At 36.9% G+C, this 13,584-nt stretch overlaps 1 protein-coding gene across 1 annotated transcript in view; it reads right to left on the bottom strand.

Annotated features, from left to right (window-relative positions):
- Positions 1-13,584, bottom strand: part of SPRY1 (sprouty RTK signaling antagonist 1) — an 89,186-nt gene that overhangs the window by 68,734 nt on the left and 6,868 nt on the right. The window lies entirely within an intron of this gene.

Raw genomic sequence — 13,584 nt, 5'->3', positions numbered from 1 at the left:
GGAGAAGGATAGTCTAAAAATTATTTATTTAGGGTATTAAAACAAAAACCCTACCAAATATACCATAAAAGGGCAAAATACACTGTCTTCTACAACATGTTAGACCAGTTCATAAGAATACATGTGGCTTATAATTAAATGTGATGGCGAATAAAAACTTCTTAAGCTAGTATCATTTTAACAAACAGGTGAATTCTAGAGTTCAATTTATAGAACAAAAAATCATTCTGAATAAGGATCAAGTCATGAAAATTGTTCACCTCATAAAACAGATATAGATATAATAAATGCATCCTGAACCAAAACGCATGACTTAAAGTGACAGTTCCCTTAGCATCTCTAAGGAGTGCTTTCTTGAAGTTACCTATCTGTGTTTCAGTTATATCCTTTTTCCTTGTGCTTTTTACAAGTTTTGTGTCCAATCATATATGTGATCCAGATATTCAATGCCACCTTGCTAATGCTAAGACAGCTATTGTATCCATAAAACCACTGCACAGTGTCTAAATCAGGAGCTGAATATGTTCGTCTACCTTTTATCGGCTCTAAAAATGCAGAGCAAACATTATCTATTGTTAATTACCTGTAAAGTAGGGCTTTAGCCACTTCCCCTGTTTCTAAGAGCCCTGAAGTGAAACCTAAAAGAAGTCACCCATTGTTTTCAATTGTGCAAGGGCCAGGAGCAAACAGGGCTCAAATTGCAGCTCTGAAAGGCCACAGGAAATTGGCATACCACTAATCTGCACTCAACTATTCAAAGAAACAAAGCCCGCATTCCTGCTGAAAAACTCACCAGCAGAAACCCAAGGCAGATCTGTTCAGTAAGGACCACAGAATAAATCTGCAGAAATAAAAGTTTTAATTAGAGTACCAGGAGACCTGGCTCTAGTTTCCTAGCTCTGAGAGTAACACGCATCATTTAGATTTCCACCTTCCCAATTTTCCCCAAAATGAGACTATATAATTAGAAGACTTTCCACTTAATAATTTGAGCAGGGATGGAGTTGGAGGCGACAACCTAATAAGAGGCCAACTGTTCGCTATAGATAGCTAAGTTATAATAAACTAGTATACTAAAATAATCAAAATCCAAAACAACTTAAATTTGCTTTTGTGTATTTGGGCTATATACATTCCTTGTCAATGCAACAACATTGTTTCTAAACCATAGGAATGGCATGAAATTATGAAACTGGCCAGATTATCTTTCATATGAAAAGCACAATTTAAAATGAAATTCCCTATAAAATTCAAGTACGAATACAGGCATAGTTGTTTCGACTAAATGCTCCATCACAGCAAAAGTCATGCGCAGAACACTGCGGCATCATCATCAGCTGGTGTGACATACTCATTTGTTCTTACATAGCGTGCATCAAAGAGACAGCAGAATTAGCTAACAGAGCCAGGGAAGTTAGGTTTTAGTCCTAACTTTATTAATAAATGGGAAAATCCTATTTCCTCCCTGTGTCAAACCTATCTATAAAACTAAGCTAATAATTTGGCTCCTTCTTAACTCACAAGTTTGTTGAAATACCAAAATTTTATAAACGTAAGTACTTACAAAAATACTATACGTAATATATAATTTAAAATATTACTGTATTTATTAAGAATAATGTTTGGGCACCTGGGTGGCTCAGTCGGTTAAGCATCTGCCTTTGGTTCAGGTCATGATCCCAGGGTCCTGGGATTGAGTCCCACATCCAGCTCCTTGCTCAGTGGGGAGCCTGCTTCTCCCTCTGCCTACTGTTCCCCCTGCTGGTGCTCTCTTCCTCTCTCTCTCTGTCAAATAAATAAATAAAATCTTTAAAAAAAAGAATAATATTCTGCTTTGCGTAATAACTTGAATTACATGATATTATTATAGGTCTATCCAAAGAGCATTCAAAAGCATTTATAGCCATTGTGCATTTGAAAAAAGGGAGGTTTTGAAGAGTTTGTGCCTATGCCAAGTTCAGCAAGAAGAGTAAACAATAGTTTAGTATCTAGGAGAAGGACCATTAGTACCTAAGAAGCTAAGAAGGGCTCTAGCATTCTCCAAGACTCCCAAATCAAAATCAATATTAGTTACTCTAAAGGATACTTCTGACTCTTAATGAAAAAGACCAAGTGGTTTATATTATGAATAACTAAGAATAGATTAGTAAAATGAAGGAGTAATTCCAGGCACTTCCATGTCAGGTCTATTTGGGATGTTATAGAGAGGATGCAGTGGGGTAAAAGGTACAGTGGGTAAAAGGTAAGATGTTTCAATGACCTCTAATGTCTGTCTCCTCCAGTGCCAAAATTTTACTGCCCCAATTCTTAAAACTATTCTCTTCTGGAAACTTTAACATAATCAATGATATTACCAAAATTTTCTACACCAAATAATTACATAATATTGTTAGAATTCTATGCAAGACTAAAATGGTTTAAAGTAGGTTACATATCATATCAGAATATATATTTTATTACCATAGTAAATGTCCCTCTGGTCAGAAAAACAAGACACAAATATAGGATTTTACTTACTTTTTTTAAAGATATTGTTTATTTGAGAGAGAAAGCATGCGCATGAGGAGGGGGGAGGGGCAGAAGGAGAGGGAGAAGCAGACTCCCTGCTGAGCAGGGAGCCCAATGCAGGGATAGATCTCAGCAACCTAGGATCATGACCTGAGCCTAAGGCAGATGCTTAACCACTTAACCGACTGAGCCACCTAGGTGCCCCTCAAATATAGGCTTTTAAACTCAATTGTAAAATGCGAGGGGAAAAAACATCAACACATATTTATTGAATGCCTAGTCTAAGTGAAGCACTTTTGGGGTGCAGGTAAATCTACAACATAATCTCAATCTCAAAGAATTACAATATAAAAGGAGAGACAAGACAAAAATTTTGAAGAGTGCCAGAAAGTGCTACCCTAAATATGCCACTTTAGCTTAAGAATTATTTTTAGCTAAGGGCACTAAAAAACAGCAGGTGCTCTGACCTCCCCTTTACTTCCTGAAAGCAGGAGATGAAACTCCCCTGGGAAAGATGCCCTCCAAGGACCAGGAGGAAAGGAATATTCTTAACACCAGATTCGGGGAGTGGAGGCTGAGAGAAATCTACGCAGACGGACCTAGTTAAGATAACTCAATTTCCTTTAGTCTCCCCATATGTCTTAGTTACTTTTCCCACAATTGTCTCTCTTTATTCAACCTAGTATATAAATACTTAGGCTTAGCCACTTCCTTGGGTCTTCATTTTTCTAAGAGGGCTTCCATGTACATGTAAAAATCCGTATGCTTTTCTCCTGTTAATCCGTCTTATGCCAATTTAATTCTCAGGCCCAGCCAGAAACCTTCAGATGGTAGCGGTGAAGTTTTGCCTCCTCTACAACATTAAAAAGTAAACATGAAAATTAATGAGTTTACACAATGTTGTTACTAAAAAGGTTCTGGGAGAGATTATTTTATCATGATTCAGTCAGAGAAGTAGGATTTAGACCTAGCTATTAAAGAGTAGAATTTAAAAGGTAAAAGCAGTCCCTGAGGTCGGGATTTGAAGGTGTGTTTTAGGGACAGAGAGTGAACCAATTCTACTAGATAGAAGATTTATGTTGCAGGATAAGCTGAAGAGAAGGGTGAAAAGCCTGGTTGGGGGTCTGACAGTGCAGCTATGAAAACCTAGTGCACAAATTTTCACTTAATCCTATAGTTAATGCATAGGGTGACTGCAGGAAAAGAGGATAGGGCAAGAAGGAAAGCGAAAACTTGGGGCTTCAGAAAGACCTACAGTCTGATGAACTGGAAAAGATTAATTTTTAATATGGTTATTTGTTATGCAGTCATGCTGTAGGCCGGTAACATCATATGATAAATGACACAAATGTTTCCAAGTATAAATCATCATATCCCAACTAGGCAGCCACCAACAGACACACATTTTCCATTGGGTCAAAAGGACCCAAAATTTTATTTGCACACAAAAATACAGTTCTGTGTTTTTTCCCCTTGAGAAACTGCCCCATAGGTAACATCTGAATGGCCCCCATCATGAAATCACCGCTCTATGTTCGTTGCTGCCTGTGGTTGAGTTAGTCATTTGTTGTGCCATAGGAAGGAGGTGACGGTTACTGCTTGGATACGTTTGTAGGCCATAACCTCAAAGGGACTTCCTCACACTCTATAGTAGAAAGAAATAAATGTTTGTTTTGAAAGATAAGCATAGGTAAGTAGGAAAAAATGCTCAAGGGCAAATACTTTTGAAAAAAATGCTTTATGAAAGAATGTTGGGTTTTGTTTTTTTTTTTTTTTCAAGAAAGGCAAGTTCAAGCAGACCATTTTTTTTTAAGAGTACTGCCTGTTTTTCTTCTTTCCAAAATTTGCCAGATTTTACAATCCATATGAAGCATATTTCCCTAAGGATTAAGAGACTCCCCCCCGCCCCGATCCAATTAAAATTTTTACTTAAGAAATTAAGGGACCACATGGTACCTATTTCTTTGCCAAGGAGAAAAAAAATCCCATTATCTACATAGGATGCAAGGAAATGGGAGCTTTCACACTTGATTTTTTTTTTTAACTAAACTCTTGAAATCAAGCAATGCCAGTTTCCCTCAAATTCAAGTTATTCTGCCTTATAATGATCACCTCTCAAAAAAGCATTTCCAAGTCTCTACATGTGCCACATACTAGGCACCTATAAAATGTAGAAAAATATTAACTCCAATGCCACCACTTAAAATCATTTCAAACGATAAAGAAAAAAATAACCAATTCCAATCCCAAAATTATTTTGTCCTTCATTTTGTATAGCTTCTGCAAGCATTTGGATTTTACTGCCTTCACCTATTGTTATAGTTCACTCTATTTAGGAATTGTAAATTAAATTCCCAGGCTTCAAGTATAGACAAGGTCTACAGTATAGGCCTCTTAAAAGTACTTTTCATATATTTTTCTCATTCTGCTGGTTCACTTTCCTATTAGATGTTTATCCTTGGATAAGTCATCTCTCTGAGGTCAACTTTCTTTGAAATGAGGGAAGGGAAAACTAAGTAGCTTTTAAGGTCCCTTCCAAGTTTGATTTTGAGTGGCTTCAAATTATTCTGTAATCTTAATTCCCAATCACCTAATACACATATTCCCCAACCACTCTCCTTCTTTGTCCCACCATTGTCACCACCACTTTTGACTTTGACAAACAGGCAGAGAAAAACACAGGAAATACAAACTGACACTGAAGTTGCAAACACTGTTTTTAAACTTCAATGATTCAAGATGTAAAGCCTGAGGGAAGACGGAGGCGGGGTGCAGAGGGAATGGGGGGTTAATGTTTTTAGATAATCAGGAGAAAATGGTTGGCTTACTGAATTTTCTAGTTCTGGAATTTGGTATTTCTGACAACAAAGCTCAGATCCATAATTCATTTTTCTGAGTGATAGACAATGAACTCTGTCTAGGGAGCTGGGGTGGAAGAAATAATTTAGTTTCTGTTTGATTTTCCAAAGCCTTTGATTCTCTTCTCTGCCTTGTTTCCTGCGTTCAGTATACTTCATTACTCATTAACTGTTCTGAGAGAGATGTGGTCAAGGGGGAGAAAAGATTCTTCAATCTGCACAATTAGTAGAATGTTCAGTGTGGAAAATTCTAGTCTCCTTATACATTTCATTTATACAAATGTTCTCTCTGCCCTATGTTGCCAGAAATAACTTGAACAGCGCTGAGTCACCTAGATTCCTCCTCCCTCATCTTCCTCAACCCATTATCTCAAACCCATCCCTTCCTTTTAATTTCCATTGTCCTTGTCACATTCTGGCTGAGGTGTCAGCCATTATATTAACTATCTAGCTGGTCTCCCTCTTCCACTCTAGGTTATCCTCCACAGCGCTGCCTGAAGAATCATTCTGAAACTCTAATCTGGTCACGTTACTCTCCTGTTTATAATCTGTCCTGTTTGTGACTCTATTCACCCACAGGATAGAGCTTGAACTCTTTAATATGACGTTCACACTTTCCATGACTGGCTCCTATCCTTCCCACAGGCACCTTACATTCCAAACATACTAAATCACGTGCAATTTTCCCATCATGCCATCTTCATTCCCACTTACATGCCTTTGCACTTATCTGAAATGCTTTTCTCTCTCCTGTCTACCTGATGAATAACTACTCATCTTTCACACTTTTTTTATGAAGCCTTCCCTGACTTGCAAAGACAGATGTGGCTGCCTCCTCCCAGAGTGATTCCATGGCCCCAGTAACCAACCAACATAATAGCACCAATCGCATGGCTAAAAACTTATGAATTACTAGACAAAGCCTGGGATCCTCCGCACCTAAGATACTGTTGTCGAATAAATGATTAAAGGGTTGACAGAGCCAAGCAATTCTTCTTTTCTCACAAAACTGCCTATATTGTTGACAATAGAAACAGTTTCAAAAAACTGCAAAAACAAGAATTCAATTTGGTTATTAATCTCAGCACGTTTCCTTAATTTGAAGCTTTTAAGAATAAACCTAGCAAGGCAACCAACAACAAATATTTACTGAGCTTCTACTCTACTGCAGTAAGCACTGTTCTAGGTATTAGATAGCAAGAGGTTAAATTGACATATTTTAGTTTCATTTTATTCTATTTTATCTTCCCTAATTGAATTGTGTTTCTGGTACCAAAGAGCAAAAAGCCAAAAACGGTCAAAGGCAGATATAAAGAAGAAATTATAGGTAGTTCCAAGAGCAGGTCTACAAGCCACAAACTAACCAGTAAGAACTCCACATTCTCTGTAAATAACTCTGACACCAGCAGTTTTCTTTACAAAGATAAGGCCTCTCTACATTTGGAGTACAGGGAAGATTCTGGGTGGCCCAGAAGAATAAAATGTACTTCTGTTAAGGAATCAAATTTACTCACAGCTTCTACTGCAAATCTGCAACATGCAAACTCTGTGAAGTAGACAGGGCTAAGATCTTGGACCCAATCCCTCTGCCTTCTGAAGTGCCTCTGAAGTGCACAAAAGCTTAAAGAAGGGAATGTGGGAAGCAAAAGGTCTTTGGCTCTGTATATTATTTTGACTTAATTGACTGGTCAGTCAATTTTCATGAAGATATTTTCTTTATTCAATAACTGACTTTAACAGACAATTTGTGCTATGAATGGAGCACATCTCATCTGAAATAAATTCTACTCCATTTATTCATTCCTTATTAAGAAATCATATTTTTATCAGATCCTAATTACTTAATTTATAATCCATTAGCTTAAAAGCAAGTTAAACTGTCTGAAAACATCCTTTCCGAACATAAACACCAGCCTCTAAATTTTCCTCTCCATCTCTACCTCTGGCATCTTAATACCTAAATTAACAACTCTTTTAATGCATTGGGTTTTCTTCCTCTTTGGCTCCAAAAATCTCTCTACCTCAGCTACTCAGCAGCACAGAGAAACCCCAGATTTCTTTAGTATTTAAAAATGGCCCACCTTCTAAGATCTTGACTTGAAAATTCACCTCTGTCCTCAGCTGTCTACCTTTCCTATGTAGGTACTCTCTGTAAACGTGCATTTCATCCTCATGGGAAACTTCATCCAATTATTCTGGCCAGTCATTTCAGCATACAGACTACTGCCCTAAAATTCCTGACCTCTTTCAAATTCACCATTTCTTATTGGCCCCTTATTCTCTGCCTTAACTGCTCCTTTAACCAGCCGTAAGCAATGTCTAGATAAAATCTGAAAATGCTTAGAGATCCACAAAACATTCTCTGTTCAATCTAAGCTGAGTTCTGGGCGCTGCTCTTCAACTCATCAGTTCTTGCTGAGTATGCACTAGCATCCCCACATCTAGCCATTCTAGACCTCTGCCCTCAAGAACAAATTTCAGTGCTGGATGGATCTTACCTATCAACAGAAGACCATCCTCTTTTTTTTTTTAAGATTTTATTTATTTATTTGAGAGAGAGAGAGGGAGCATGCACTAGCAGGGGGAGCGGCAGAGGGAGAGGAAGAAGCAGGCTCCCCACTGAGCAGGGAGCCTGATGTGGGGCTCGATCCCATGACTCTGGGATCATGACCTGAGCTCAAGGCAGACACCTAACCAACTGAGTCACCAGGCGCCCCGACCATCCTCTTTTAATCAAAATTAGAGTGTGTTTCTACAAGTTCCTTGTTCTCCCTCTTAAAATTCCACTATATCTTTTTCTTCCTTCTCTCCTTTTATTCTTCCCCCTGAGAGAAGAGCCATTCTTGCCAGGATTAAAGCATCCCTTTGTGCTCTCTTCTAGACCCTCCTCCCTCTTCTGGGATTCTGTTCCTTCAGCTATTTCCTCTGCTCCCCGCCCCTTCTTTCTCAAGTACCCTTGCTCTCTTCCTACGAAAAGGCTTTGGAAAAGGCTCAAGTTTGTTATTCTAAAAATCCTCCTCAGCTGTTACCTGCCTCCAGTTACTTTCTTATCATCTCAAAATTTCTAGAATGAATAGACTGAGAGCTGTTACCTGCATGTACTTACCACCCATTCGTGCCCCAATCCCTTGCGATCCGGTGATTACAATTTCACCTAAATACCACTTACCAAATCTAGTTGAGAGTCTCCACAGTTTTTGACATTTAATTACTAATTTCCATCTTGAAAGTGTTTAGATTCTAAAACACACCAATCTCTTGGTGCCTATCCTTCTTTGGCCAACCCTCTTATCTATTGGTTCTATATTCTCCCTCTGTCCCCTAAATATAGGTATGTCCCTAGCCATTCTTTCCTTTCGGGATCTATGCCACAGATTCCCTATCACCCCCATGTGGATGACAGCCATCACCCACCTCTCTTAAACCCTAGATGGTTTTTTCAATGACCTGCTTGCAACTCACTCACACTTTAAGTTTATCCCAACAGAACTCATAACTTCTCCCACCCCACGTAACTCCTAAACTAATTCCACCATTTCTTTTAACAGAACTACCATTTGCATATTCACCTTGCTGCAAACCTTCAGAATCACTTTCAATTCTTTCCTCTATCTCAAACCCATATATGAGTAACTGCAAAGTCCTATGGATTTAACATTTGTAATACTTCTTAACTCACATTGACACCTTCTTTCCTTTCCTACCAACCTTCAAACCACTTCTGACTCTTAATACCTCTGGCTTTCTTTTTCTAAACTGGCCTCCTTATCTTAATACCTGCCATTTTAATCTCCCACAATTCCCCACATACCTATGATCGAATTCAGAGGTTCTGGGCTGTGGCTGTGCCTTAGAATGATCTCAGTGCTGCTAAGAAAAAACAAGAGCCAAAGTCCTCCTCCCAGAGATTCTGATTGAAGTGGCCTGAGATGGGATCTAAGCACAGGTTTTGTTTGTTGTTAGTTTTTACTCTCAGATGACTTTAAAGTATAGCTAAAGTTGAGAACCACTCACTGCTAGCTAGCCAAACTGGAAGTCAGTTTTCTCAAACACACACTTTGTTTTCTTACATCAAATTTTATTCAGTTAGTTTTGTCTGAATCCCTTCTTATGGCATTTATTTCTCTGCCTTGGACTGACATCCATCCATTGTGCTTTAACAAATTTGTTCAGTTTTATAATTTATAAATTAACCTGGAACTTTTGTTCAAATCCCCCTTCCAACCAACCTTTCCTTCCTTCCAACCATTTTCTACCACATGTTCACATATAGCAAGTAGTTTTAAGACAGTTTTTGTTTTTGGCAGCTAGATCATGACTTTAGGTAACTAACCTCTGAACCTGACTTCTCATCTCTTAAGATGGATTAGATGACCTCTAAGTTTCCTTCTAGCACTAAAATTATGATTCTATATTTATCAAAACAAACTCTTGGCCTACTAGTGAATGAAAGAAGCTTCTAGGACATTTTCCCAAATATGCCCAACTCAAAACAGTTCTAGGTTCTTTGATAGTTTTTTGTTTTTTTTTTTAAAGATTTTATTTATTTATTTGACAGAGAGAGAGATAGCGAGAGCAGGAACACAAGCAGGGGGAGTGGGAGAGGGAGAAGCAGGCTTCCCGCTGAGCAGGGAGCCCGATGCGGGGCTCGATCCCAGGACCCTGGGATCATGACCTGAGCCGAAGGCAGACGCTTAATGACTGAGCCACCCAGGCGCCCCTCTTTGATAGTTTTTGCAATTAGTTATTACCATATCTAGCAGGGTTCAACCATCTGATACCAATCTTTTTAACAGTGCAAAATAGAACATTTAAATTTGCTTTTTAATCACTATGATCCTAATGCAACCAAAACAGTGATAAGAAGTAGCATCACCTAAATTCTTAAGTCTAGATGCCGAGTTGCTACTACCTTTTACAAACTGATTAGATCAATTTGTTATTACCATATAAACCTAGCCAGAGGAAGCACACATGCTCAGTTTTCCAATGAAGTTGTTAAGTTTAATATTAACATAAAAAATAATCATGGCAATGAAGTCATTTGCTACTTATTTTTGATAGCTAAGGGCAAATAATATATGCAGAAAAACATTCCATTTCCTAAATTATAGTCAAATACATTAATTATCAAGTAAAAACTTTCTGGTAGAGAATGAAATGGTAAAAGCTAGTGTGCAGCATTAAGGTACTGGCTTGCAGCTAAGAAATGAAGAAAATCCTGTATCAGATGAAGGAGTCCTGGCTGTACCCTAGTTCTCATGAATAGCTTATCTTCCAAGCTAGACCTGTGTTTCTACATCCTCAAAATGAAGACTTCAAGCTAAAAAAGCAGTTCCAAAATTGTCTGATAAAATCACCCAAGAAGATTTTTAAAAATACAGAATACAAAGCTCCTCCCCTAGAGATTTTTCTGATATAATAGGTCTGAACAATAAGAGACTTCTGAATTTTTAACTAGTGACCTATTTTTATACATGGTTGAGAAGTATGAAGCAAGATACAAAACCTACTTCTAGCTCTAAAATTCTTCTGAATATAGAATAATGCACACAGATGTTCAATAAATATAGAAAAATGGCTTGGTAATAGTCTGAGAGAACATTAAAAAAATCAGTAACTTGTCAATTAAGTACATGGCTATTTTTATTATATGGAATCAGTGAAATAATGGGGAAAAAAGTCCTCCAACTGTCAACTGGCCAAAGAGAGGATTTAAAGTTTTGTTTTCAAGATGTTTAAAGACATGAAACTCTCTCTTGCAATTAAAACAAATATATATAGTGGGAGGTGGGATAGGTTTTAGGAGAACTGTCTAGACCCTCTTTTTTTGTTTCAAAATTTCAGTGTTTCAAAAAGAGATTGTACTTTTTCAGCTAAAGAGCTATAAACAAAACATGTCATGTATTCATCACTTTATCTAAAAACCGGGTGGAGGGGATTCAGGATAAGGAGACAATGTCAAAAATAAGTCAGTCTTCTGGAAATGAATCCTCTGAGTTTGGTTCCAATATCAATTTTAGGGTAAAAACAAGACTAGTTTTTAATTCACTTCCTTTCACTTTAAAGAACATTGTTTTTTACATTTTCACTTTTCTTAGTAATAACTGGAATGTTCTATGGTTTGGATTTTGGAAACCATATAATAATTATTACAGACTATAAGGTTTCAACTTAGGCCTTCACAAAATAAGTGTATCTACTTTTTCGCATTTCATTTTCCTGCTGGGTTATATTTTATAAACTCTGTTGACAGGAAACTACTCAATTATAGAAATCCCATATTGGTTTTATTCACAATTAAATTATCTAAATAAAACTCTGAAATGAAAAAATTGGCAGTCAGAAAATATGCTGGAAAGAAACTACTTAACAAAAATATTCATTCTGTCAAGCTGTGGTAGTTGAGGAATAGGGACAAATTCATGGAATAAGAAGGAAAGAAGGCTATCCCATCTATTTGCTATGTTATTTTTCATTTTTAAGTATCAAATAAATAATAAATCAAATTAAGCACTGTAAGAAATTTCAGCTTTGCTGGTTGCTTTCAAAGCCTTAGCACTATAAAATGATGATCAATATTAAGTACAAACACCTAGGACTCATAAAGACTTATGAGGACACACCCTAATATTTTTTCCTTCTAGGTTTAAACCATCACAAAGGAGGAAGTTTCGAATCAAAGTGTTTATACTTTGCCACCTGACAAGCTTGTCAGAAGTCTGAACTTCTACTTATTGCTACTTCCAAATATGGGCCTGACATTATGCCAGAATGCATATAAAGCCCTAGCAGCAGTAGACCACCATCTTAATATTGTAATTTTAATGTATTCTGCATATAGCCAGAAGTTAAAACTCCACAACATACCTCATTCTCATAAAAGTTATAAATTTCTTTCAATAAAAGCTACAGCTTTAGTCTGGTTATAATAGCTACAGACAGCTCTTACACCAGATCCTAATTATACCGAGAGTCTGAATAATAACAGAAAAAAATTACACGGCATTTTGAGGGAGTCTGTGTTTATATACTTCGTTAAGGAGCCAATCTCAACCAAAAACCCAATTTTAAGGGACCAGTGATAACATTACATAACGAGTATAAGAGAAAATAACTTCACATTTTGAAATACTATAGATTATGAAGTAGCCTCCAAAACAAATACTCATTTCTAAAATGCTCCTGCTTTCAGAGCACAGAGAAAATTTTTGATTATATCAAATGTCACAATGCCAACTAGTAGGTTTAGTGGCTTGAGAGAAAGCATTAAAACAAGTTTCTACCACTTATGCCTGGTCTAATTAAAACAAAATCAAAGCTTATTTACAAATAACACATACTCCTAAAATTAGCAGCCAAATCATCCAAAAGACAATGCCCAAAACAAAAAAGCTGGGTAAGAGTTTTGGTAGTCTAAATCGCAGGTTCAAATTATGTCAGCATCTTATTCTGAAAAGCAGATAATTTTTCAGGTTTGACATATCACTTAGGAATGGGGAGTCAGTAAAACTGAGTCTAAAGATTCACATAAACAAAATTTTATCAGACCCAAAGATTCTAGCTATGAGTGGTTTCAGTAGACTAAAAAATAAAAATACTTTTATATAAGAAAATCTGTGCCCTCAGATTTTCTTATTCCAGAGAACGTGACAATATGTAATTTGACCGGGCCACATTAAAGACTTAAAGAAAATGAAAAGGTAGGGACGGGAATGTTTTTAAAACATCTCTTTGATAATGTGAGCTATTCCCTTGGTGCACTCTAACATCCACAATGTTTTATTAAGGTGACAGTGCCAGAGACTCCTAGCATGCCTATAGAACTAAGTTCTTTAAGTTTTACTGATGAAGACTAATTTTTGGTTAACCCAAGAGACTTAAAATAAACATTTTTTTAAATTACAGACACGTTCCATTCCAAGAAATTATGATATACACAGAACATCGTGCTTACAAAATAGCCAAAGTAGGGAGTGACTGTTAATATTAATTGCAAAAAAAAAGCTCACTTTATAAAGTGATTCACTTGGGCATTTGTTGAAACAGAATTTGGATCACAAAATTTTGATTAATGCCTTTCCAGGAAACATCTAGTTCAAAATTTGAACTCACCTATGTCTAGATTCAGTATGTTAAGGAAATAAAATGGGTGCGTATGAAGAAAGAGTCAAAGCAAATGACAAAAAACACCATAATAGTACAGGCTAATAAATGA

This window comes from Halichoerus grypus, chromosome 3 (assembly GCF_964656455.1).
Source record: "Halichoerus grypus chromosome 3, mHalGry1.hap1.1, whole genome shotgun sequence".
In the NCBI taxonomy this organism is placed as follows: domain Eukaryota; kingdom Metazoa; phylum Chordata; class Mammalia; order Carnivora; family Phocidae; genus Halichoerus; species Halichoerus grypus.
Note: the sequence above shows the minus strand (reverse complement) of the source record. Positions and strands in the feature narration are given on the sequence as shown.